Source organism: Haematobia irritans, chromosome 2 (genome assembly GCF_050003625.1).
Source record: "Haematobia irritans isolate KBUSLIRL chromosome 2, ASM5000362v1, whole genome shotgun sequence".
NCBI lineage: Eukaryota > Metazoa > Arthropoda > Insecta > Diptera > Muscidae > Haematobia > Haematobia irritans.
Genome location: NC_134398.1, coordinates 60,764,322 through 60,787,325, shown reverse-complemented (window position 1 = coordinate 60,787,325; position 23,004 = coordinate 60,764,322). Strand labels below are relative to the sequence as shown.

Sequence of the window (23,004 nt, the reverse complement as noted above, 5' to 3'; positions counted from 1 at the left end):
TTGATACAGGCTCGAATTCAAGTAGAAATTGTTTTATGTTTCAGGTAAAAAGTCTTTTGAGTAAAGTGTTGAAAAAAATCTCCTATTTTTAGCGCTTTTTTTACTTTGTAGTCAAGATACAAAAATCAACAAATGTAAAGACGATTTAATTAATTTTAATGAGTTTTTCACAATTTATTAAGCCAAGTTGACCTTTGCCCAACAAAATTTTCATTCATTTAAAGACACCTATTTTTAGGTCATATTTTTTAATTCTAAGGACAAAACGACTTTATTGACAAGTTTATCGACTTTTGGACAAGGAAAAAAACATTAAATCATAAAAATACAGTTGGGAGCAAAACAGAGTGCATATATACCACTTACGAGTATGTAACAATTGGAAGCAAATAATAAAAACGTCTATCGAGTCCAATTGTTACAGATTTTTTTTCATTTATGTTTTATTTCCTGAAAAACAATGCTGTACATTCAGATAAGTTATATACCTATACTACTACGTTTATTAAAATAAAATACAAATTAGCCTGCATCCATTGGGTCAAACACGTTTGCTGTTAGCACCTAATCCTTTTTATATTTATTTTAATAATTTATTATAAAATCAATCCCGCGTCCAGTTTTGCATTTTATGCATAATACATAAAAATCAAATGTTTTAGTACATAGTCCTTTGTTTCTAATTACTGATTTAACTCGTCTAAGTTTTTTTATTATTCCTTTTGGAACATCCAACTATTTGTGTTGAACTTGGCTCAAGATCTCATCGCCATCTTTTTGAGCACTGTGGTGTAATCTCAAGCACTTTTTAACTAGAGATCATAAATTCTCCATGGGATTGAGATCGGAGCTTTGTGGTGGCCATTTGAGCATTTGAAAATTGGGCACCAACAACCATTTCTTTACTATTTTGTAAGTATGCTTGGGTTTGCCGTTTTCTCCACAATCTTTGGCAAATACCATATGATTGCAAAATATGATGGTAGTAGTCTCCTTTCATCATGATTTCTTTTCATTAACCAGCGGCCAAGTGTGGGGATATCATGAGGTTTACGCCTTCATGTTTAAAAGTTTGCTTAAAGTGGTGATTTTGGAGACTTTGTCGTTACCAAGTCATTACCCATAATATTATTTTGCATCGGATGGAAAGTGCTTTTAAGTTTATTTTTGTTTCATCTCACCATATAACATAACTTATTTCCAGTCATCAGCGGTCCAATCTTTGTGGGCTTAACTAGACATTTTCCATTTAATAGAGATTGGCAAAAGGGAAAACACACACAAAAAAAAATGTTTTTCTGATTCAATCACGAAATTAATTGATTCAATTAATTTTTTAATTGAAATGTCTTCAATCACAGAAATGATAGTATCAATTAAAAAATTAATTGACAGTCAATTAAAAAAATAATTAATCCAATTAAAAAATTAATTGATAATATTAATTTGTGTGATTGATTTATATTTCAGTTAAATTTTTAATTGAATATTTTTTAAAACTCAATTAAGATTTTAATCGGAAAACTTTTCGTGAAATTTTTTTTTGTGCATGCACTCGGTTTTGCTCCCCACTGTGCGTCTTCTATGTTTAGCAAAATTCGCATTCGTATTTTAAGGACATGAAATATTTTCAATATTGTTTTCAGTGTAATATATCCATTTTCAATTTGTCAAACGTGTATTGTCAAATCGTAAACGATAATAGATCCCTTACCATTACATAGACTTCAATAAAGACGTATTTATTAAAATCGTATATCCACCTCTATAAGAAGGGGGTATATTAACGTTGTCATTCCATTTGTAACACATCGAAATATAGGTCTAGGACCCCATAAAGTATATATACTCTGGGTCGTGGTGAAATTCTTAGTCGATCTAGCGATGTCCGTCCTTCCGTCTGTTGAAATCAGGCTAACTTCCGAACGAGACAAGCTATCGACTTGAATCTTGGCACAATTAGTTGTTATCGATGTAGGTCGGATGGTATTGCAAATTGGGCCATATCGGATCATGTTCCCCCATGATCCATATAAACCGACCCCCCAGATTTGCTTGCGAAACCTCTTAGAGAAACAAATTTCATCCATCCGGTTGAAATTCGGTATGTGGAGTTACAATATGGCCTCTAACATATCGTCACAATGGACTGAATAGTCTAAGTGAGCCTGATACATCGGGCTGCCACCTAACCTAGTACACCCTCAAAAAAATCGTTTCTGTAACCTATACCCCAAACACATTTTGCTTTAAGTATATATTTTTAGGATTGACAAAGCATTGTTTGTAATGTTCAAACATATTTTGTTTCACCTTAGGGCATACAATTTTCATCTGATCAGGTTGAAATTCGGTACATTTTATTAGTATATAGACTTCAACAACCATATCCATATCGGTCCATAATTATATAGCGCCCATATACACTGATCCCCACATTTGACCTCCAGATCATCTTGGAGAAGCAAATTTCATCCGATTTTCTACGTATAGTTAGTATATGGCCTCTAACAACAATACAAAAATTATATATATATATGGCCCACATTTAAACCGATGCCCAGATTTGGCTTTCGGAGGAGCAAATTTCATCCGATCAGGTTAAAATTTGGTACGTTGTGTTAGTATATAAACTCCAACAACCATGCGAAAATTGGCCCATATCGGTTCATAATTATATATAGCCACATAAAAACCGTAATTATATAATTCAGCCAAAAACTGAATTATATAGGAAAGTAGTCTTCTTTTTTTGTCTAACATATACCCCATATGGACTAACTTATAATTTAGAAGACAATGTTAAGAAGCTTAAAGTGTTACCACAACCCAAGTAATTCAATTGTGGATTACAGCCTTTAGTAAAAGTTTCTACACAATCCATGGTGGAGGGTACATAAGATTCGGCCCGTCCGAACTTACGGCCGTATATACTTGTTGAAGTTAGAATCGTTTGTATCCGAGCCAATTCCCAATTAAACCTGAATAAAATTTTAATTTCGTGATTATTTTGTGGACATGTTTTGAAATAACAAAAAACAAACAAAAAACATAATGGAATCTTTCTAGACAACCTGGAGCTTTTATCGTCTAAACTTAGTCACTTAGTGCATGATATTACCTTCTTAGAGAAATTAGATATTTGGTTATAATAAGAAGTGACTGATAAGTTTTTTAATCTAGTGCTTGTCTGCCTGTGAGTTGTAGACAATTATTAAGCGATTAAATTTGTGTATGTTTTATATGCATGCAGATAAATTTCCCTCAGGTAAATATACAGTATGTCAAGAAAGTCTTTTGACATTGCCAAATATTTCAAATTCCAGAAATAATTGAAGTAAAAATCGAGTTGTTAATTCGTTTAGAGAAAAATAAAATATGTATACTTTGCAAAATACATAATAAAATATTTTTTAAAATTAAATTATATTTAATTTTGGAACAAAACACAATTTTTATCCTATTGTCAAAACACTTTCTTGACATACTGTACTTGATATAAATTGATATCCCAGTTGGTCTTGTTTGACTTCAAATCACGTTTTTTATTCGAGTTGTTCATAAAATTGAAATATGGTTTATCATAGATGCAAACATATACGTAGATATAACAAAAAACGAAAGTCTAAAATCGGGCGGTCCCGACTATAATATACCCTGCACCACTTTGTAGATCTACATTTTTGATACCATCTCAACTCATTCAAATTTGTTGGGTGCTATACATAAAGGTGTGTGTTTCCATACACATATATTTAAATTTGACCCGATCTGGACAAAATTTGTTAGACTTATTTAAAATCTTTAGACTTGAAACTTAAGTTGGCTGGGGTGGATCACAATGTTAGTAAAAACATATGGGAAATATTTAAATTTAAAGCACTTCTTAGCCAACTTCGCAAATAATATTTATTATTTATCAGTGGATGTATATGTAATAGAGTTGTAGACAAATTTGAGTCATTTATCAAGTTTTCGACTTGGCAGTGGATATTTTACAAGCAAACTATGGGTATTTGAAAATTTTTACCCAAATCGGAAAATGAACCCATATCTTTGTCGAAATCTTGTGACCAAATTTAGCACACATTGCTAAAATGAGAATTTGGTTTGACATAGAAGATGTATTCCTCTGATATAACGTTTCTATACCCTCCACCATAGGGTGGGGGGTATATTAACTTTGTCATTCCGTTTGTAACACATCGAAATATTGCTCTAAGACCCCATAAAGTATATATATTCCAGGTCGTGGTGAAATTCTGAGTCGATCTGAGCATGTCCGTCCGTCCGTCTGTTGAAATCACGCTAACTTCCGAAAGAAACAAGCTATCGACTTGAAACTTGGCACAAGTAGTTATACCCTGCTCCACACTGTGGAACAGGGTATTATAAGTTAGTGCATATGTTTGCAACACCCAGAAGGAGACGAGATAGACACATGTTGTCTTTGGCAAAAATGCTCAGGGTGGGCTCTTGAGTCGATATAGCGATGTCCGTCTGTCCGTGAACACATTTTTGTAATCAAAGTCTAGGTCGCGGTTTTAGTCCAATTGACTTCAAATTTGGCACAAGTATGTGTTTTGGCTCAGAATAGATCCCCATTGATTTTGAAAGAAATCGGTTCAGATTAAGATATAGCTCCCATATATATATTTCGCCCGATATGGACTTATATGGCCCCAGAAGCCAGAGGTTTACCCTAATTTACTTAAAATTTTGCACAAGAAGAACAATTAGTACTATAGTCAAGCGTACCAAATTTTATTGAAATCGGTTCAGATTTATATATAGCTCCCATATATATCTTTCGCCCGATATGGACTAATACTGTCCCAGAAGCCAGAGTTTTACCCCAATTTGGTTGAAATTTTGCACAGGGAGTAGTATTAGCATTGTAGCTATGCGTGCCAAATTTTGTTGAAATCCGTTCAGATTTAGATATATCTCCCATATATAGCTTTCGCCCGATTTACACTCATATGACCACGGAGGCCAATTTTTAACTCCGATTTGTTGAAATTTTGCACAGGGAGTATAATTAGCATTTTTGCTATGCGTGCCAAATTTGGTTGAAATCGGTTCAGATTTAGATATAGCTCCCATATATAGCTTTCGCCCGATTTACACTCATATGACCACAGAGGCCAATTTTTAACTCCGATTTAGTTGAAATTTTGCACAGGGAGTAGAATTAGCATTGTTGCTATGTGTGCCAAATTTGTTTGAAATCGGTTCAGTTTAGACAGTTTTATGTGCTTGAAAATATCTGCTACCTTTCCCCTTCCTTTTGCCGTATAAAACTCCTGTCTCGGAAGCTGCTTGTAGTCGGCTTTGACGTAGGTTTCGTCGTCCATTACCACGCAGTCAAACTTCGTCAGCATCGTTGTGTACAGCCGCGCTTTGGCCGTCGTATTTTGTTTATCATCGCGATTTGGAGTCACTACCTTCTTGTAAGTCGATAGTCCGGCTCGTTTTTTGGCTCGATGCACGGTTGTAGACTATACACCCAACTTATTTGCGGCATCTCGGAGAGAGAGGTTAGGGTTTCGCTTGAAACTACCGGCAACTCTCTTTGTCGTCTCAGCGGCTTCCGGTTTTCGATTTCCCCCCGATCCAGACTTCCTGGCTGTCGACAAACGGTCCCCAAACACTTTAATTACATTTGTAACGGTTGATTTGGCAACTTTTAGCGATTTTGCCAGCTTTGCGTGCGAGTAGCTAGGTTTTTCGCGATGCGCGAGCAAAATTTTGATACGCTGCTCTTCTTGCTTGGACGGCATTTTGACAACTGAAGAGTGAATTCCAAAATTAAAATAGGAGCAACATTCTACACACACACACCTTCAAAATGAGGGGTGTTCAGGTTTTTTAAATGCAAAATTGAAAGAAATACGTCAAGTTTATATTGACCAAATTTTGACCGTATCACCCTTTATATATCGAGCGATAAATCATAAATAAACTTTTGCGAAGTTTCCTTAAAATTGCTTCCGATTTAAACGTTTCCCATATTTTTTTTACTAACATTGTGTTCCACCCTAGTGCATTAGCCGACTTAAATTTTGAGTCTATAGATTTGGTAGAAGTCTATCAAATTCTGTCCAGATTGAGTGATATTTAAATGTATGTATTTGGGACAAATACAAATAGCCCCCAACACATTTGACGGATGTGATATGGTATCGAAAATTTAGATCTACAAAGTGGTGCAGGGTATAGTCGGCACCGCCCGACTTTAGACTTTCCTTACTTGGTGTTATTGATGTAGGTCGGATGGTATTGCAAATGGGCCATATCGGTCCTTTTGTACGTATAGCCCCATATAAACGGACCACCAAATTTGGCTTGCAGACCCTCTAAGAGAAGCAAATTTCATCCGATCCGGCTGAAATTTGGTACATGGTGTTAGTATATGGTCTCTAACAACCATGCAAAAATTGGTCCACATCGGTCTATAATTATATATAGCCCCCATATAAACCGATCCCCCGATTAGGCTTTCGGAACCCCTAAGAGAGGAAAATTTCTTCCGATCCGGCTGAAATTTGGTACATTGTGTTAGTATATGGTCTTTAACAACCATGCAAAAATTGGTCCACATCGGTCCATAATTATATATAGCCCCCATATAAACCTATCCCCAGATTTGGCTTGCGGAGCCTCTAAGAGAAGAAAATTTCATCCGATCAGGCTGAAATTTGGTACATGGTGTTAATATATGGTCTCTAACAACTATGCAAAAATTGGTCCACATCGGTCCATAATTATATATAGCCCCCATATAAACCGATCCCCCGATTTGGCTTTCGGAGCCTCCAAGAGAAGCAAATTTCATCCGATCCTGCTGAAATTTGGTACATGGTGTTAGTATATGGCCTCAAACACCCATGCAAAACTTGGTCGAAATCGGTCCATAATTATGTATAGCACCCATATAAACCGATCCCCAGATTTGACCTCCGGAGCCCCTTGGAAGAGCAAAATTCATCGGATTCGGTTGAAATTTGGTACGTGATGTTAGTATATGGTATCCAACAACCATGCATGAATTGGTTCATATCAGTCCATAATTATATAGCCCCCATATAAACCGATCCCCAGGTTTGACCTCCGGTGCCTAGTGGAGAAGCAAAATTCATCCGATCTGGTTGAAATTTGGTACGTGGTGGTAGTATATGATATTTAACAACCATGCCAAAAGTGGTCCATATCAGTCCATAATCATATATAGCCCCCATATAAACCGATCCCGAGATTTGGTTTTGGAGCCTCTTGGAGGAGTAAATTTCCTCCGAGTCATTTGAAATTTGGTACATTGTGCTAGTATATGGCCGTTAACAACCATGCCTAACTAGGTCTCTATCGGTCTATAGTTATATATAGCCCTCAGATAAATCGATCCCCAATCACACAAAAATTGGTCCATATCAAGTTCATAACTGTATATAGCCCCCACATAAGCAACCCCCATATTTCAATTCTGGCTCTCTACGTATCGTGCAAAAAGTCCATATCGATTCGTAATTATTTGTAGACTTACCTATACATAACTTTTTTGTCTAATATACACCACGTATGAACTAACTCACAATTTAGAAAACGATGTTAAGAAGTTTTAAGATACCACAACCCAAGTAATTCGATTGTGGATGACATTCCTTCGTAGAAGTTTCTACGCAATCCATGGTGTAGGGTACATAAGATTCGGCCTGGCCGAACTTACGGCCGTTTATACTTGTTTCTTTATTCAAACGGCGATAATTTTTTCAAAGAAGTCGTTTTTTCTTTATAGTTAAGTGATTTGAGTTAAAAACCGTTATCTTAACATGAAAGAAGCCACTGTGGTGCAATGGTTAGCATGCCCTCCTTTCATACACAAGGTGGATTCCTGCTTCGACCGAACACCAAAAAGTTTTTCAGCGGTGGATTATCCCACCTCAGTAATGCTGGTGACATTTCTGAGTGTTTCAAAACTTCTCTAAGTGGTTTTACTGCAATGTGGAACGCCGTTCGGACTCGGCTATAAAAAGGAGGTCCCTTGTTATTGAGCTTAACATGGAATCGGGCAGCACTCAGTGATAAGAGAGAAGTTTACCACTGTGGTATCACAATAGACTGAATAGTCTATGTGAGCCTGATACATAGGGTTGCCACCTAAACTGACTTTAAAAATTGTGAAAAATTAAAATTTCCAATGAGAATTTTGTCAAGCAAATCCAATCAGTTCACGTTTATATCAAAACGTGAACCATATGTGGCATAGCCGTTTATGGACCTCAAATTCTTGTAGATTTCACCCATGTTTGGAACATCAGTTTTCGCCAAACAATATAATGATAGAAATTTCATGAATATCGGATCAGTTCTTACGCCTTTAAAAAAATCAAATCGGATGATAGGTCTATTTGGGGATCCGGAACGAAATATTTTGACCGACCTGACTAATTATATTTAGTATAAAATTTAGTTCATTATTTTTCACTACATACTTTAGTATTTATTCCCAAAATGATTTTGGTTTTCATTTCTTTCAGAAATTTTTGTAAAAATTAAAATAAAAGCTGCTACTATAATTGAAATTGATGAATGATGCAAAGAAAGCAATATATTTTGTCAACGTGGCTATTGTGGCTATATGTTATATAATTATGAACCGATATGGACCAATATTTGCATGGTAGTTAGAGGCCACAGATTACGTTTGGGTGTAAAAATTATATGTTTGGAACTCAAATTTTTAACACATTCACGCACAGAAAAACCATGTTTGGACATGGTTGCCGCATCCATTTAATGCTTATCTAGAGCATGTAATTGCCGCGAAAACCATGTATTTTGTCTTTGTAAAAATAGTTTTCGAGCGGAGAAAAATGTATGGTGGCAATAAGCATTTGAATGGTTCTCAAATACCGCAAACATGTTCTATCATTTAAATGATAAAATTTGAGACCATTAAATGGTCGGGAAAATCATGTACCTGACCATTCAATTTTTTTACTTTTTTACAGGGAAAAAAGTATTTTTACAGGTTAAGTATAGACATGTCTAGAACCATTACATGGCCATAAAGACCATTTACATTTTTTTCGTGACCATTTAATTTTTTAACTTTTTTGCAGCGAAAAGAATTTTATAAAAACATTGAGCATGTACACACGATTTTCATTTTGCGCGTCAGTCGTGTGTTGATTGTTTCTTGGAATGGACGGAGAATACGGATTTACTGTGTTTTGTGTTAATTTATTTATTCAGAAGTGACACCTGGTTTTATGTGAACACAAAAAAGGAAAGTGTAATTGAAAAAAATGTACCTGTTTTTTGTTCTGCATTTTGCTATATGGATCATTTATTTTTATTTGCAGTTACATGATGGGCACGATGTAAATATGGAATAATTACTTATTGTTGAAATTGAAATAAAATAGAGAGTGTAAAAATATATAACGTTTGCTTGAACGGCATTATAAATACAAATAAACAATGAATTAGTTTATAAATAAATAAAAACAAACAAATAAAGTTAATTTTGTGTTTTCTTTTCTCAAGTGGCGTCCTTTTGTCGACGATGAAAAAAATTTTTTTCATAAAGATCAAACCATTTTAGGTTGTGACCAGTTCTTTTAACTAGAAGAAAAACATTTTTAATGAATACCATAACATTTTAAATCGTGACCATTGTCTTCTCATTCAAACAAAATTCTTTTTATTAATATAATAACATTTTAGATGAGGGCAATTATATTTTTCTTAGAACCATGTTCACTGAGCCAACATGGTTGCAGGTTAAAATGTTACATGGTCGCCGCAAAAATAGCTCCTATCATATTATTTTGCTCTTCGAATATGATTGTGACAATCATGTTTCTTCTCTGCGTGTTATTTTTAAGTGCAAGCATATAATGTTCATAAACTAGCATAAAATGTTTGGAACATATATGTTAATATGTTAGAACATATTATGTTTGTGACATAATATTTTTGTAAGTATAATATGTTAGGATGCAAACATATATTAATTTAGAAATAGCCTATAAACATATATGCGTTTTGAAAGAGAGTCCTAGAGTGTATGCTGCACATAAAAGAATGGAAGTAACCAATTGGCGCCTTAAAAATATATATACACAATGAAAATTTCATTGAAATTTTTCTCTACCAGAGTATGTCTAAGGTGAAACATAAATATATTTGCTTGAAGCAGAACGTGTTTGGGGTAAATGTTACAGAAGCGATTTTTGAGGGTGTAGAGCATGCATATAAAATTTGGTCATATAACATATACTCCATTTTCATATATATAGAATTTTTTAAAACAAATAATACGAATTTATAACAAACGACTTTAATCATTTTCATTTGCTTTTAGCGTCCAAAGAAAACTTGTTTGTCTAAAATGTCGTTCCTCAGAAAAGAAATCTCTTTTTTTTTCAGTGTATAATTATTGTCATTAATAACTATTACGTTATTAATGACAAAAACATTGATATTCAAACTTTCTATTCATAAAATCTTCATTAAATAAAAATTTTGGTTGTCCCAAAGGCATTGGAAACTTCGAAAAAAAAAATGAAATTTATTTAAAATATCATACACACAGTCTACTTAATTGAGAACCTTAAACATAAACATTCATCACTCTGGAATTTCCCTTAAATATTCGGACAAAAGACCATTACCCCAGTTTGATGTTCTTTCATCAATGACAGCTCAGTATTCAATTAAATGTCAATGGGAGTAGAGACCGACAGAAAAAAAAACAAAAACACTTTCAATCTTGCCAGTATATAAGAATCCCTCAAAGTAAAACACATCATAACCACATCTGAAATGAAAAAAACAGCATTTGAAACAAAAGCCCGTATAAACAACCAAATACGAGTTGAAATTCCCAAATAACTGAGAACAAAATAAACCATAGCGAAAGAATAAAAACAATGATTCTAGACAGACAAATTTCGAACATCCGCGTAAAAACTAAATTTTTTCTGTTCCTATTGCTCTACCGCAAAAATTCCATCCAAATAGTTAGACGGACAAACTGTAGTTGGAAATCGTGAAGTTGCCATGTGTGCCAAATGTTAGGATTCGTATTCTGGTGTTAAGTTTTCTATAGGAATTTCCAGTACTATTACGGATGTAGCTAAAATGTATGTCATTCATTATTTTACACTAGACTATCGTAAATTGTTGTGACACACGCGCGTTAATGAGCAATCATACCAAGTGCAGGAGTATCATATCCTAGAGCAAAATGTTATTTTTTGACGGTAAACATGTAACTTATTTTCCCAACCATGTTATTTTCTCTTTGGTAAGAAAACAACAGTTTTGCGGAAAAAATATTCCATGTTTCTCATTCAAAAATAACATAATAAGAGGTAATCATATTCCTCAGCGTAATAGTTCAGCCACATGTGTGTGTGAGCAATCAGCACACTAGCAATGAATACAGTTAAGCGGTTATATTTATTGGACACCCACAAGCTGATGTAAAGAAACTTTATTTAACAGAAACAGTAAAAAAAGTAAATGTTGATTACTTTTGACTACTCATTACTTCTGAGAATCCCCACCAAGTCGAAAACAGTCGTATATGACAACCAAAACTCGTCGCAAAAGAGAAGTTGTACCACGCCAAGTTACAACAAAAAAATTATCGCATGAGTGCAATTATTTGGTGCCTTTTTGGATAAATTTAGAACGACGCCAAATAGAGCTCCTTCAAACTATTAGAAAAAGTACATTTTAAGATAGTTGTAAAAGAATCATTGTGTTAAAATACGATTGTTTAGATGTTTATTAAACTTCATAAAAATTTGTAATTTATTCCAGGTATAACATTTATACGAATAAAAACACATTGAACATAATGCCTTTAAAAAGGAATTATGATGATTTATAAGTTCCAATTCTGCTATATTCGAGAAGGAGAAGGACACAAATGATATTGAAGATATTGAGTATTCATTTACTAGTAACGAGTATTCAAAGAATTAATCAGTAACGAGTACTTGTAATCAAATATTCGTTACTTTCCCAACACTAAAAAATATCTTTAGTTGACCACCGTGGAACAATGGTTAGCATGCCCGCCATGCATACAAAGCGTCGTGGGTTCAATACCTGCTTCGACTGAACACCAAACAGTTTTTGGGAACGGAAATAATGTAATTTTTATATACATTCCGAAAATGTTCGCAAAATTCCGAAAATATGTTCGACATTACATACTATTATATTAAACGTTTACAATGGAACTTCAAAATGTGTCTTATTAAAGACTTAAAGTCAGAAAATAACAAAAATTATTTCTTCTATGCAAAAATAAAAATTTTGTAAAAAAACTTGGTTGATAAAAGTTTGAAATTTTCGAGAAAAAAACAACTCTAGAAAAAAAAAACATTTTATGTTTAAACATGTTTAAAAAATTTTTATGGAACAGTTTTTGAGATATCCCGTTATTTTTAAATTTTCGCTCACTAAACACAATATATCTCAAGTTAGAAATGTCCGATATTATATTTGGATGGCAACATGTAACAACCATGAAATTGCATATCTTAATTCGTCAAGCATGCATAAGTTTGGCGAGAAAACAAAATTTTTGTGACAAAAACCTTCCATCTTCCTACTTCATAAATAACATTTGGCTTGACATATTCAAATATGTGAATATATACAATCGCAGATGTTACGCCGATTTTGTGGCAGACACAAATTTAATAAATCTGTATGCTTCATCTGTAGATAATGCACATTCATTCGACCTTTGAACCCCAGAGAAAATTACTTGGTAGGCCAAAAAAGTGAACCTTCCGGGATCAAAACGATCCGTTCGTTAAAGTGAAACTTTATTTCAAATACCGCTAGCACAAAAATTAGTAAATATTTTTCGACAAATTTAAGATTTTTTTTACACACAGAAAACAAATTTGTTGTGTCAACCAATTTTTTTGCCAACCGAATTATTTGGTCTCGTCTACTATCACAAACTTGTTGTTGTCTGGCACAACTATACAGAAAATTGTTTGGATGACAATTGTTAAAAACAATTTCGCAGTTTGAAGGAAGGAATTGAAGTTCGAAATTGCAATAATTTCTTTAGCAATTTAAAAAATGCTGAACTATCTTTTGGAAAATTTAGTAAATCTTTATGCTCCTTTTGTGTATATTTTTCCCCATTTGTGAGATCATTTAACTAACACAAAAAAAAATAAAATCGTAGAAACTACCTCATATTGGAAATATTAAAATATAATAATTTTCATGGTGGTTTCGCTGTTTTTGAGCGTATAATTCTCTACTTCACTTTTCAATAGGTTTTGCTGTTTGTTGATATAAGATTTCATGACCTTAAAATACGAAATCTCTGATATAAGTTCGTTTTTCTTGGCCAAAAGTCGATAAACTTTTCAATGATGGTTGAGTGATTCGAACTAAAACTTGGTATCTTTATATGAAAGAACATTTTGTTTAGCTGACAAATTGCATTGTGCTCGGTTCGATTCTCCGTCCAGGCGAAAGGTAAAATTTAAAAAATTTATAAAATCGACTAATTTCTCCTACATTGTTTGTATTACAGAAAAAGGTGCTAAGAACTAAAAAACCTCGTGGAAGTGAGAAAGATGTGAGGTAAACTGCAATTAGCCAGAAAAGATTATATGCTTACAATAAAAAAATGTTTGTTCCAAACATATAATTTTTGCACCGAAGCATATGAAAAACAATCTTTTCGTCTGTGAATAATATCCAATAGATATTGCAATAATATGTAGCAAATTATTTGGGCATTAAATCAACTTGCATTTATATCAGGCGAACATAAGAAATAATGTCCTTGAAGATATTAATTAAATGTTTCGATAACAACGAATCATCCTAATGAGGCATTTCGGAAATAAAATGCTGCCTTTGTAGCCCCAAAATAATAAATATCGGGGAAATTGTTGTATAAATACAAGTTAATAGTCAGCATCATCCCGATTTTGCTTTACTGAAAATCGACAAAATTAAATGTAACAGAAGAATCCTAGAAGTATTTTTAAAGGAAAATATTTTGAATATACCAAATACTAAGAATTGCAACAACAACTGCGGCAATCGAGGTCAGTATCCGTCTGCTAATAACTATGAAAATATTGTTCCATATTGGTTCATACACAGAACAAATTTTCCAGAAAATTTTTCCAATTAAAGTCTTAACTGAGTTTTAAAAAATATTCAATTGATTCAACAAATATTTTAATTGAAACAAAAATCAATCACGAAAATTAATAGTATCAATTAATTTTTTAATTGGATCAATTATTTTTTTAATTTACTTTCAATTAATTTTTTAATTGATACTATCATTTCTGTGATTGAAGACATTTCAATCAAAAATTGGATCAATTAATTCGGTGATTGAATCAGATTTTTTTTTTTGTGTGTAAATATAAACAAGCCCATTTCTTTAGCACAATAGTCTTTAGCTCATTCTTTAAACGAGCACTTTATATATTTTTTGTACTTTATTTTGTCCCTCACTGTAAGTCCTGTTTATTCCGTTTTTGTCCATATTTCTGGCAACATCATTGTTCCAATCTGAAATTTCCCATACCAGAATGCTTTGAACATAGAGCTGAAAATGAACTTAGACTAAAATAAAACAAACAATACGCTTAATAAACACTAACAAAATCCAACAAGAGAACTACTTCAACCACCAAAAACACACACAAAAATGAAAATAAATTAATACATTTTTTTCCTCAAATTGGATGTATGCATGGGAATGGACGGCTCTTCTGGTCTCAAAAGCGCAAACTTGCTGTAAAATGATAGAATCTAATGTGAAACATCGAAATAACATTTAGCCAAAAAAATATATATGCTTTGATATTGCTTTAAAAATTGTATATACTCCTTGGTGTCTTTTATTGATTAGAATGTGGAAGCTGTGTCCAACCATAAAATATCACGATTGTTTTTATGCTTCAACAATTAATTCGCTCAAATTATTGACCTACAAAACATTGGGTGATCAATCTTTGTAAAAATGCTGTAAGCAATATCGAATAAGTTGAGTCGATTTGAATATTCGTATCATCAATCGTTCTATATGGGCAACATGGATTAACACGATTTAATGGTCCTACGCCACATTTGATTTTTTGCCAAGATGTGAACTATGTGAGAATCGAAAAAAACATTTTGTATAGCAGTTTTTATAGTAACCGTATAAAGTTGAAACGAACAAATGTATGGGTTTTATTGCGAACAAGATTTCCTAGAATACACTGCATGTAGTACAACTGTAGCTATAGAAAAAATATCTGCAATTTATTTTCAGTAAAAAAATTACACAATTATTAATTAACTTATTAACAAATTTTGAAGTATCCAGATTGGAGCAATTTCATTACATCCCAGCACAAAAAATTTGGAAGTTTTTCTATAGGCACAACTTTAAAAGCACTTCCAAAAATGTCCTCCCAAAGATGATTATTTTAACTACACAGGAAGCTGCTTTGATATATATATATATATATATATATATATATATATATATATATATATATATATATATATATATATATATATATATATATATATATATATATATATATATATATATATATATATATATATATATATATATATATATATATATATATATATATATATATATATATATATATATATATATATATATATATATATATATATATATATATTCCGGGTCGTGGTGAAATTCTGAGTCGATCTAGCTATGTCCGTCCGTCCGTCTGTGGAAATCACGCTAATTTCCGAACGAAACAAGCTATCGACTTGAAACTTTGCACAAGTAATTGTTCCTGATGTAGTTCGGATGGTATTGCAAACGAGTAATATCGAACCACGTTTACGTATAGCACCCATACAAACCGTCCCGTAGATTTGGTTTGCGGATCCTCTAGGAGGAGCAAACTTCATCAGATCTGCTTAAAATTTGGTACGTGATGTTAGTATATGACCTCTAACACCCACGCAAAAATTGGTCCATATCGGTTCATAATTATATTTAGCCCCAGATTTTGCTTGCGGATCCTCTTGGAGGAGCAAATTTCATCCGATCCGGTTGAAATTTATTACGTGGTGTTAGTATATGGTCTCTGAAATTCACTCTAAAATTGGTCCATATAGGTCCATAATTATATATAGCCACCATATAAACCGATCTCCACATTTGATCTCCGGATCCCCTTGGAGGAGCAAATGTCGTCCGATTCGCTTAAAATTTTGTACGTTACATTAGTATATAGTCTCTAAAAACCATGCAAAATTGGTCCATATCGGTCCACAATTATATATAGCCCCCATATAAACAGATCCCCAGATTTTTCCTCAGGATCCTCTTGGAGGAGCAAATTTCGTCCGATTCGCTTAAAATTGTGTACGTTACATTATTATATAGTCTCTAACAACCATGCAAAAAATTGGTCGGGTGAAATTTGGTACATTTTGTTACTATATGGTCGCTAACAACCATGCCAAATTGGTCGATAGTTACATATAACTATGGACCAATTTGCCACATAAACCGATCCCCAGATTTTGCTTCTTCCTGAATAAGCAAATTTAATTCGATCTTGCTAAAATTTTACTTTGTTTCACATAAGTAATTTTAACATTTTTTTATTTCACATAAATGAAAAACAGAGTTAAAAATATTAAAATTAAAAAGAGTAAAATTTATTTGTACCATTATTTAAAATTTGTTGAAAAAAATGCTAAATTATAAATTATAAAATTATAGAAAAATCATAAATTTTTGAAAATATTTGAAGAATACATTAAAAATCATAAAAAATACAAATTTATTTATTTGGTAAAATATCATAAAATTTTGTAATTCACATCCAAAACACTCAATTCGGATCACACCTTAAGAAGTGAGGCAAATTCAGTGGAACAGCTGTCGAAATGATGGACATCCGTCCTATGACAAGCCCATATTAAATTCATCGCTTCTGTGCGAATTTTGCACGACTTCCGGATCCAAAAACAAACAAAAAACAGTACTTTTTTGTCGAAGATTTTTTTGCTGGGATACTATTATATTTTTATACGAACTTATAGGACATGAAGACTAAGGAATTGTTATTATTAGTTATTGAAAAGAAAATGTCATATACCAATCTCCACAAGTCTGACTATACACAAGATTCATCGCTAGCTAAGTTGAATTTCCATAGTCTTTAGTGTAGATCCGGCGGGGTAAAATGATTCAATTTTGCTCTTATATGTATGTTAACTTCTTATTCAAATTATATACGAGAATCGAACGATTTTTCATCACAACTGTACATCATCTTCTCATATAACTATCATCTCTTAATCTTAGTTTTCAATTTCAGTTTGTTACTATACTAATGCAACAACAAATCGAAATAATTGGTCTATTCGATTGATTGAATGAATTGGTCTATTCAATTGATTGAATGAATTAATTGGATCAATAAATACCGTAAATTGCTAAAATATATATTTAAAATATTACTAAATCGATTTTTATATATAAATACTACGATAAATATTTTAAATTGATAATTACTCAAAACGTGCATTGGTTACACAATGCTTGACACACTGCTGTTACTTCTGCTTCGGCAAGACGATTTATATTAGAAATATGGATATTAGACAAAAATCCGGTTCATATTGAATTCATTGTTCCCCCTAAAATATTAAGACAAAGAAATCGAATAAAAAATGTTAACGTTTTTGCGATTATCGCTCATTTCAGTAATATATCACACCGTCTAGCTATCCGCCTGTCTAGAGTGGCAAAGGTTTTTGTTCCATCTATGAAGGGGGTTTGTATCTCGCTAGCAAGAACTGAATTTCGATTTTATGTATTGTTTTATTTTAACAATTAGTATTCTGTTCCGGATGTTTCGAACTCCTTGGAATGATAGATGTTTTATTAAATGTATTAAGAAATTTGTTAAACTTTAAAATAATTTGCGTAGCAGAATACAATTTTTTGTTTTGACAAACAATAAATTTACGTGAATATTTTTATATCATACAAAAAATAAGTTTTGCTTTTATAACAAATCAAATTTTATTTATGAATAAAAATTATTTATTTAGTTTTTTTTTCTATAATATCAATAATCAATAAAAAAACTAAGTTATGGATACAGTTGAATTATATTTTGGTTTGAAGTAATTAAATGAAACAAGTAATTACGGAGAAAATGCAGTCATCATAATACACTGTATAACATGCATGTCCGGTTCCAAAGATTTTGTCTTTACACTAATGATTTTGGTATTGATTCCGAGCCAAAGACGCGAAGAATTCAAATAAGGATACATTTAAGACACAATTCTCTTTCAAACTTGAGTTTTGCGTACTTGATTCTAGGAAACAATTTTTAATTTATTAGTTTTTTTTCAGCTGTTTTCTTCATGTGCACTGAAAACAAAGCATGTCCGGTTCCAAAGATTTTGTCTTTACTCTAAAAATTTTGGTATTGCTTCCGAACCAACGAAGCGGAGAATACAAGTAAAGACACAATTCTCTTTTAAATTTGGGTTTTGTGTACTTGCTTCTAGGAAGCAAATTTAATTTTTTTTTTTAATTTCTGACTCGACTTCCAGTAGAAATTCTGCCATGTTTCAAGTAAAAAACGTCTTTAAAATAAAGTGTTGAAAAACATGTCCTATATTTGAACGATTTTTTTCTTTGTTGTCAAGATGCAAACAAAACTTAAGACAATTTAAATTTTAAAGAATTTTTCTGAATTATTAAAGTCAACTTGACCTTAGCCTAAATTTTTTTCTTTCATGTTATGATACCCATTTTTAAATCAAATCACTTAATTATAAAGACAATACGACTTCATTGAAATCTTTATCGACTTTTGGACAAGGAAAAAAACTTTATATTAGAGAAATGCGTCTTCTATGCTAAGCAAAATTTGCATTCGTATTTTAAAGACATAAATCTTTGACCTCACGACAATATTTTTTTCAGTGTAGTGATGATTCCATATGGAAAAAGTTGGATGGTAGTTAGAGCTGTTCTCTTCTGAATTAGAAACAAATCAAATAAAAATTAGAGCCTCTGGAAGCTCAAATCGGCAGATTAGTTTATATGAGCTCTATATCTATAGCTGTTCTGATATGATCCATTTGCAATACCATCCGATATACATTAATAACATCTACTTGTGCCAAGATTCAAGCCGATAGCTTTCATTTCGTTTGGAAGTTAGCGTAATTTCAGCAGACATATATGCGAACGGACGGACATCAACACCACGATCAAGAATGTTTACATTTCAAGGAAACGAAACCAATATCTCAATGCGTTACACAGGAATGGACAAAGTTAGTATATCCCCATCCTATGGTGGAGGGTATACAAATTAATAAAAATTTTGGAATACATTTTAAAACACAAAACTTAAGGCAAGTGTTGTTCAAAATCTATCCAATCGAAAATCCAAACCTTCTGAATTATTATACACAACTGAAAAAACAGAAACCTGTCAATTATTGGGTATAATATTTGTAAAAATTGGACGATACATGGGGAAGTGAATAATTGTGAGCCATTTTTTCTAAATCCTATCCAAATTCGTCCTTGTGGAAAAAAAACACCGTGTACTAACTCTCACTAAATTAATGAAAAATTGCTAATGCATCTTGCGAGCAAGAAAAACAAAGATAGAGTGACACAAAGAGCTCGATTTATATCGGCTCTGAAGTTCATCTACCCACCAACATGGTTGTAAGCCCAAGGCTTCGCTTTGAGAAAGTCATCAGGAAGTAGTAGTTTCCCACATAAAACAATTCATATGAAAAGTTGTCCAGTGTTATTTTAGCGTTCAAAGAAAAATGAAATTTTTGAGATAACTAATCAGATTTTTATCTCATAATAAAGGGAAAGTGTGGTGTTAACAACGAAAAGCAATACAAGGGGTCATATGACCTCAATAGCCAAACAAATTCTATCTGCGAAGTCTTGAATCGACGGTGAGCTCTTTTAAATCACAAGTAGGTAGTGCAATGAAAATCGAAATTATGCTTCGACTCTTTCGACTTTTTAATAAATTCTCATTACACGCAAAAAAATAAATTCCCTCATGTTGTTTTCCCTTTTAAGTCGTTTATTTAGATCTCATCACTTTTTCTGTAATACAATGTAAAAGGAAACATTCGATTTAATAAAGTTTTCAAATTTTACTTTTCTTTCTTAAGCCTAGTACTAAGATCTCGTTTTCGCACGAAAAACTGTTATACTCCATATAAAAAACGTTAGCGCGGAATAAATGCGTTGAGCATCCAACAAATATTTATACAACCCTGGATTTTTCGCACGAAGAAATAGGCAGGCATATTATTTCGCCCTGGGTTTGATACCCTATTTACGGAGATAGATGAATATATTCGGTTTTCGCAGAAACGAACTTAGTACTAAGCAATATGGAGAATTGAATCCCCTGGGCCATGTAGCTCATATTGTCATCAAAACACAATTATCGCTATAGCCACACACGTATGCAGTCAACAGTTCTATTTATAGACCACATTGTTGGGCACACACAAGCCGATGTAAACACAACGTAAAATTTTTCAATCCTTTTCATAACTTAATAACTTAATTTTTTGATCCATTAAAAAATTCATTGCATAAGTTAATTTTTTAATTGGTTACTTTTTCCATTTCAATTAATTCTTTTTTAATTTTGGTGCTATGTTTTCTGTGTATATCTCTTCAAAATGTAGTAGCTCATTAACTTCTGAAAGCATACATGCCAAAGATTTATTTTTTGGGAAGCGAAATTTTAGACCAACGTAGTTGCTTCTTCAAGACAAATCAAAGTTCGTAGGAACAAACATGGAAACGGGTACCACAAACAACAAAACATTTGCCCTTAATAAGATAAATTTACTAAAAAAAAATCAATGAGCTAGAGTTTTGTTTCATAGGAAAGATTTTTTGTGTGTATGATCCTGCTATCCGCATTGTATTGCGGTGTTCCCTTCATGTCTTTATGCAGTTTTAGATAACTTACTATTATAAAACAAGACGTGTTACATTACAGTAATTATCTCATTAAATAATTATAATGAAATAATTTTTAAATACTTACCAAACTAGTCAGCATATATATTTGTGCATATATAACCAGTATGTTCAATTGCAGCAAGAAATTGTCAAAATTTTCAAGTCAAAATATTTTTTAATCCGGTAATGCAGTATGTGTCAAAGTTGTTGTGATTTGAATTTATTCTCGTCTTGGCTATGTAGACTTGTTGTTATTATTTTTCGTTTGTCAGCTTCGACGATTTATTTGAATTCGCAGCATAAAAATGTAATCAATTTGTCAACGGCACTTATAATTATGTTATTAACTTTGTTTTCAATTAATTTTACTTAATTATTTTTATTCAAAGTTGTCACTTGTACAATTGACATATTACATTCACGAATCTACCATTGAGGAATTTCAAATTTACTTCATGCACTACTATTTGATGTTATCTAAAAAGAAAATTAAAAAGAAAAAATATATTATTATTCGGTAAAAAATATTATAACATAATTCAAGCTATGGAATTATATTAAAACTCAAATATTTGTAGGTTATTATGTAAGTATGTTTTATAAAAATATTGACATAATATAACAATATATATAGCATATAGTGATCTGGATATAAGAAGAATTTTACTATAATTTCGACCGACAAAACGTTTGTCGAAATCAGTTACATAATGTCCGAGAAAATAACATAGTTGCGACAAACATGTTAAACATGTACAAAAATATCATTTTGCTTGCTTCTCTGGGTGTATATTTTAAGAACCTTTCCGCCATCGAATATAACAGCCATTATTCGTTTTGATACACGTTTGGAAAGCGGGTATTGCAAACGTTATTCTTTTGTTATAGTGTTTTTGGTTTTTTCGAAATGTTCAAAATTTCATCATCAAAAAAAAATTGTTACAACATTTTTATTTTTCCAGCTATAACTATCTAGTGTGTTTGCTAAATTTGAAGGTAAAATTAGAAAAATTTATAAAATCTGAAGTTGTTTGTATTACCAAAAAAGTACTGGAAGTGAGAAAGATATTAGCGAAGCAGTTGATGCAGACAATGAAGAAAATAGAGGTGTGCACGTGACACGAAATTGTCGTGACTCACGAAAATTTTCGTGACTCACGCGTGAGTCGTGAGTCACGCTGGCGGCATCGGCGTGAGTGTGCGTGAGCGTGATTAACCAAGCAAATGTCGTGCGTGAGCGTGAGTCACGAAAATAATATCCTCGTGAGTGTGCGTGAGTACGAATTTCGGAAAAACACGCTCACGAAAATAATACCGCTGACGAACATAAAATGCTTACGATTTGAATTCATTTATAATTTTAGTGACATCCTAGGTGATAAGATTTTTATAACACAAACGATTTTAACCATACTCATGTTTTCAGTCAGGTTCTAAAGGAAAATCACTCATAAAATTATTCGTGAGTCACGAAGTTTTTCGTGAGTCACGACATTTTTCGTGAGTCACGAAGTTTTTCGTGAGTCACGACATTTAAAAGATTTTCGTGAGTGAGTGTGCGTGAGTACAAATTTTCTTTTCGTGAGCGTGCGTGAGCGTGAGTCCTACCAAAAAATATCGTGCGTGAGTGTGCGTGAATAAGATTTCTCCGTCGTGAGTGTGCGTGAGCGTGAGCAAACTATTACTCACGTGCACACCTCTAGAAGAAAACATTCTTGAATCGAACGAGATAAACGTTCTAATCGAAAGTTTATCTCGTTCGGGATACTTTTCTTCATAACAGAGAGCCTTACAGCGAAAAGCAAATGTAAACAATGGTTGTTTGTCCGAAATTTCGTTTGGAAGTCAACAATTATTATTATTTTTTTTTTTTTTTTTGCTTGCAGAGATCGGAAAAGGTTATCGATAGTAGAGTACAAGGGCCTGGCTTTCTCGCATGACTTGGCCTTGTCTAT

The 23,004-nt window shown here is 32.5% G+C and overlaps 1 protein-coding gene across 1 annotated transcript in view; it reads right to left on the bottom strand.

Annotated features, from left to right (window-relative positions):
• mol (dual oxidase maturation factor 1 mol) overlaps nt 1-23,004 on the bottom strand; it is a 200,822-nt gene that overhangs the window by 118,707 nt on the left and 59,111 nt on the right. Inside the window, exon 2 of the mRNA XM_075294623.1 lies at nt 21,135-21,526. The gene's annotated coding sequence lies outside the window, so the exon portion shown is untranslated. The remainder of the gene's footprint in view (nt 1-21,134; nt 21,527-23,004) is intronic.